The sequence below is a fragment of the Arachis hypogaea genome, chromosome 16, assembly GCF_003086295.3.
Source record: "Arachis hypogaea cultivar Tifrunner chromosome 16, arahy.Tifrunner.gnm2.J5K5, whole genome shotgun sequence".
Taxonomy (NCBI): Eukaryota; Viridiplantae; Streptophyta; class Magnoliopsida; order Fabales; family Fabaceae; genus Arachis; species Arachis hypogaea.
In genome coordinates, this window is record NC_092051.1 from 78,978,153 (window position 1) to 78,983,733 (window position 5,581).

The 5,581-nt window shown below is 39.5% G+C and overlaps 1 non-coding gene across 1 annotated transcript; it reads right to left on the reverse strand.

Moving 5' to 3' along the window:
* Nucleotides 1–207: 207 nt before the first annotated feature.
* On the reverse strand, nt 208–315 carry LOC112761472 (small nucleolar RNA R71). The gene has a single exon (XR_003181867.1). It is a non-coding gene; the product is annotated as a small nucleolar RNA R71 (small nucleolar RNA).
* Between the last annotated feature and the right edge of the window lie 5,266 nt (nt 316–5,581).

Here is a 5,581-nt window from a genome sequence, read left to right on the forward strand (position 1 = left end):
CAATTCTTAGCTAAATTCTTGCAAATCTGTGACACTGTCAAGACCAATGGGGTTGATCCTGAGGTCTACAGACTTATGCTCTTCCCTTTTGCTGTAAGAGACAGAGCTAGGACATGGTTGGACTCACAACCTAAAGAAAGTCTAAACTCTTGGGAAAAGCTAGTTAATGCCTTCTTGGCAAAGTTCTTTCCACCTCAAAAATTGAGTAAGCTTAGAGTGGAAGTCCAAACCTTCAGACAGAAGGAAGGTGAATCCCTCTATGAAGCTTGGGAAAAATACAAGCAATAGATCAGAAGGTGCCCTTCTGACATGCTTTCAGAATGGAGTATCATAGGAATCTTCTATGATGGTCTGTCTGAACTGTCCAACATGTCATTGGACAGCTCTGCTGAAGGATCTCTTCATCTGAAGAAGACGCCTGCAGAAGCTCAGGAACTCATTGAGATGGTTGCAAATAACCAATTCATGTACACTTCTGAAAGGAATTCTGTGAATAATGGGACAACTCAAAAGAAAGGAGTTCTTGAGATTGATACTCTAAATGCCATATTGGCTCAGAATAAAATATTGACCTAACAAGTCAATATGATTTCTCAGAGTCTGTCTGGAATGCAAGCAGCAACAGGCAGTACTAAGGAAGCTTCCTCTGAAGAAGAAGCTTATGATCTTGAGATCCCAGCAATGGAAGAGGTGAATTACATGGGAGAACCCTATGGAAACACCTATAATCCTTCATGGAGAAATCATCCAAATCTCTCATGGAAGGATCAACAGAGACCTCAACAAGGTTTCAACAACAATAATGGTGGAAGAAATAGGTTTAGCAATAGCAAGCCTTTTCCATCATCTTCTCAGCAACAGACAGAGAATTCTAAGCAGAGCCACTATAACTTAGCAACCATTGTCTCTGATCTAATCAAAACCACTCAAAGTTTCATGACTGAAACAAGGTCCTCCATTAGAAATTTGGAGGCACAAGTGGGTCAGCTGAGTAAGAAAATTATTGAACTCCTTCCTAGTACTCTCCCAAGCAATACAGAAAAGAATCCAAAAAGAGAGTGCAAGGCCATAACCACAACCCACACGGCCGAACCTGTAGAGGAGGAAGAGGCAGTGATCTCCACTGAGAAAGACCTCACTGGACGTCCACTGGCCTCCATGGAGTTCCCTGATGAGGAACCATGGGAATCTGAGGCTCACACGAAGACCATAGAGATTCCATTGAATTTACTTCTGCCATTCATGAGCTCTGATGAGTATTCTTCCTCTGAAAAGGATGAAGATGTTACTGAAGAGCAAGTTGCTAAGTACCTTGGAGCAATCATGAAGCTAAATGCCAGGTTGTTTGCTAATGAGACTTGGGAGGATAAACCTCCATTGCTCATCAAAGAACTAGATGACTTGACTAGGCAGAAATTACCTCTGAAGAGACAAGACCCTGGAAAATTCTCAATCCCTTGTACCATAGGCACCATGACCTTTGAGAAGGCTCTGTGTGACCTAGCGTCAAGTATAAACCTCATGTCTCTCTTTGTAATGGAGAAGCTATGGATCATTGAGGTACAAGCTGCTAGAATCTCACTAGAGATGGCAGACAATTCAAAGAAATAGGCTTATGGACTTGTAGAGGATGTCTTGGTAAAGGTTGAAGGCCACTACATCCCTACTGACTTTATAATCCTAGAGAATGGGAAGTGTATGGATGAATCCATCATCCTTGGCAGACCCTTCCTAGCCACAGCAAAAGCTGTGATTGATGTTGACAGAGGAGAATTGATCATTCAAGTGAATAAAGACTCCCTTGTGTTTAAAGCTCAAGGATATCCCTCTGTAACTATGGAGAGAAAGCATGAAGAGCTTCTCTCAATACAGAGACAAAGAGAGCCCCACAGTCAAACTCTAAGTTTGGTGTTGGGAGGCCACAACCAAACTTTAAGTTTGGTGTTGAACCCCTGTAACAACCCTAGTTTTTGAAAATCAAATAATTAGTTATTGGTGATTTATTTTAAGAAAATTATTTTGCTAAAGGTGATTAAATTAATTAGAATTTTTATATAATCTTTATTAGATATTTGGTATGATTGAAATTATAATTTTGGTAATTGAAAAATAAGAAAGAATTGTATAATTTAATTTAAATAAATTCTATTTTAAATGAATTATGTTATTAATTTGAACTCCTAGAAATTATTTTATTAAAAATGATTAGATTGATATTTATAAATACTTTAAGTTTAAGTCAATTAATATTTATGTACAATTTTTATTATAATTAATTATTTTATAAATTGAAATTAAAGTTTCAGAGATAGAAAAATAATAGAGATTTGTATGATTTAATCTAGAAAATTGATATTTGGATTTAAATTGTACTTTATAAAATATAATTAACTTGTTCATTTTATAATGTAAATTAGAAATAATTGATTGAACTTAGCAATATATTGATAAATAATGTTCCTAAATATTTTTAATAGAGTATATTTGATTTTAAAATTATCCTACCCTCCAATTTTATCAAAATATCTATTCATATCTATCTATATTCTTTTATAAAATCCTAATTTCTAATCTTAATTCCCAAATCAAACTCAAAAACCCTAAATTCCTAAATTAAGAAACCCTAACCCTAATTTTTCCTTTTCCTCAGCTTCTGACCGCAGCCCCCACTCCCTTCCTAAACCTAACATAGAAACGGAATCAGACAGGGAGAAATAGGAAATCAGAGTGTGATCCAAGGAAGGAGAGGAGGGAGACATCATTGCCACGCAGCCACCGTTCAGTCGCCAGAGCCGCCGCTGGGGGTTCTTCACCGTCACCCTCGTCGCCATCCACGTGAGTTGCAGCGTTGCGAAGTTGATGACAAGTCATCTTAGCCTAGTTTCACTAGCCTTTTTCTATTGTTTTCAACTGAATTATGCACTTTCTTGAGCCATAAGCAAGTCAATTGGGTAGATTTTCATGCTTCCTTTGATTTAATCAACCATGTATGAATTAATGCAATTTCATGAGGTTTTATGCTAAAATTGTCACATATTATGAAAGAATGAATATCTCATGATTTTGAGCATAGCTTTGATGTGTTTGGTTGATTAATGATAGGTGAAGAAAGCTTGGAGAAAGGTTGAAGCAAGAAGGAATGGCTAGGAGGAAGAGAGGACAAAAAGTTTGAGCAAAAGTTTGCCTCAAACTTTAGCTCAAACTTTTGGATTAATTGAAAATGAACCAGGGAGCAAAAAGCTGGACCAAAAGTTAGCCTCAAAATTTTTGGCTAACTTTTGGGCAAAAAGTTGGAGCAAAAGTTAGCCTCAAACTTTTTGGCTAACTTTTGGGCAAAAAGCTGGAGCAAAAGTTAGCCTCAAACTTTTTGGCTAACTTTTGGCATCACAAATCAAGACCCTGGAGAGCAAAAGTTTGCGCCAACGTTAGCCCCTAACTTTTTGGCTAACGTTGGCGCATGAAAAACACACCCTGGAGAGCAAAAGTTTGCACCAACGTTAGCCCCTAACTTTTTGGCAAACGTTGGCGCATGAACAACACACCCTGGAGAGCAAAAGTTTGCGCCAACGTTAGCCTCTAACTTTTTGGCTAACGTTGGCGCCATGAGTATGCAAGGGGAGGCCAATGTTGGAACAAAAGTTTGACCCCTAACTTTTGCCCCAACGTTGGTATCAGCAAAGAAGGGTGGCTGATGTGAAAAGTTGGAGTAAAAGTTAGCCTCAAACTTTTACTCAAACTTTTACTCAAGCTTTCATGATTCCAAACCCGGTTCAATTCGGTTCTTCTCCAAACTCCAAGAGCAATCAACCAAGGCCTCTATCAACCCAAGTCCATCAAGAGCAAAGGCCCAATTGAAGGCTTGAAGACCATTTGAAGAAAGTGTATAAATAGCATAGGATTTAAGTTTCTAAGAGAGCTTCCTTTTTAGAATTTTCAATACTTGCAGTAGAGAGCTTTTCTTTTCGGTTTTGATTTGGTAGTTTGTAGAGAGCTCACTTTTACATTTTGGCATTGTTGTTCTAGAATTCAAGAGAATTGGGGAGGAGAATTGATCTCTCTTCTTCCTTGTTCTTGCTTGAGCACTCTTTACTTTTCTTGCTTCGGATCTTGGGTGGAGAATTGAAGGAATTCTGTTTCAATCTCATCCTGAGATCTCTCTGTTTAATTTTACTGCATAATTGAATTTCCATTTCTGTACTTGCTTTTTCATCTACTTTCTCTGCAATTTACATTTCCTTTGCAATTGCTCTTGTTGGATCTAGGAAGGCATTGAGATCTAGACTTGGTTATCTAGTCTCTTGGGTCCTGAGATCTGAATTATCATTTTACTTTCTCTGTTTAACGCTTTTTCATGTTCATTTACATTTCCGTTTTAGATCCGGTTCAATCCAAGCCATCTTCTACTCTTCTGTGTGTTGAATTTTACTTTTCCTTGTTTAATTTCTGCAAATCCAATTCCCAATTCCCTTTACAATTCAAGCCATTTACATTTCTTGCACTCTAAGATTCTGCAATTTACATTTCTTGCGTTCTAAGCTTCTGCTCTTTAATTTCTTGCTCTTTAAGATTCAGCACTTTAAATTTCAGTTCTCTTTAATTTCATGCAATTTAAATTCTGCAAATCACAAATCTCTCAACCAAATCTTGATTCGCTTTACTAAATCAACCACTAAACTAAAATTGCTCAATCCTTCAATCCCTGTGGGATGGACCTCACTCCCGTGAGTTATTATTACTTGATGCGACCCGGTGCACTTGCCGGTTAGTTTTGGGTGTTTTGGAGAAATTCGTTTTTCCACAAAAATATCCCATCAGAAGTCCAGCCACCGTGACCTCCGTGGAGCCCGCGTTGCTGTCGCCTCGGCTGTTCCCACCGCCGTTGGATCCGTCGCATGTGCCGTCATCCAAGGAGCCACCGTTGTCCTTGCTCGTTGTCTCCCTTAGAGCCGTCACCGTCGCTGGAGCCAGCCGCCTTCGTCGCCGTTCATTGTTGCCGTCGCCATCGCTGCCGGTCTGCCTTGGAGCCGCCGACGAGTAGAACGCGCAGAAGAGGAGTTCTCGTCACTGTTATGTACCCAGTCATCGCTGCTGCTTCCAATCCCGCCGTTGATGCTGTTGCCACTGCCACAACCATCCTTGAGCTGCTACATCGCTGGACATCATTGCTGGAGGATCGAATGGAAAGGCTCGCCAGTTCTGCTTTTGCTTCTGGGTTTCTGGAATCTGAGAAAATGCCACTATCACTGCTGTTTGTTGGGTTCAAGATCGCTGTTGCTGTTCTTGCTCTGTTCTACCTCTGCTTGTGATTTTCGTAGTTACCAGAGTCTCTGCTACCGTGGATACTACCATTGGAGTCGCTAGGAACCAATGTTGGAGCTGCCCTTGATAATTCTGATGCTGCTACGTAGGTTCTGAACTGTTGTGTCATTGCTAGAGGAAGGGAACTCATAGGAAAAACATCACCAAGGCTGCTGTTTTGTTTGATTCCGTTGTTAATGCGACACTGAGGTAGGGAATTTAACGTTTTTAATTTAGAATGCCTACAAAGTTATTGGATAAGTGCAAATGGCTAACAATGGTT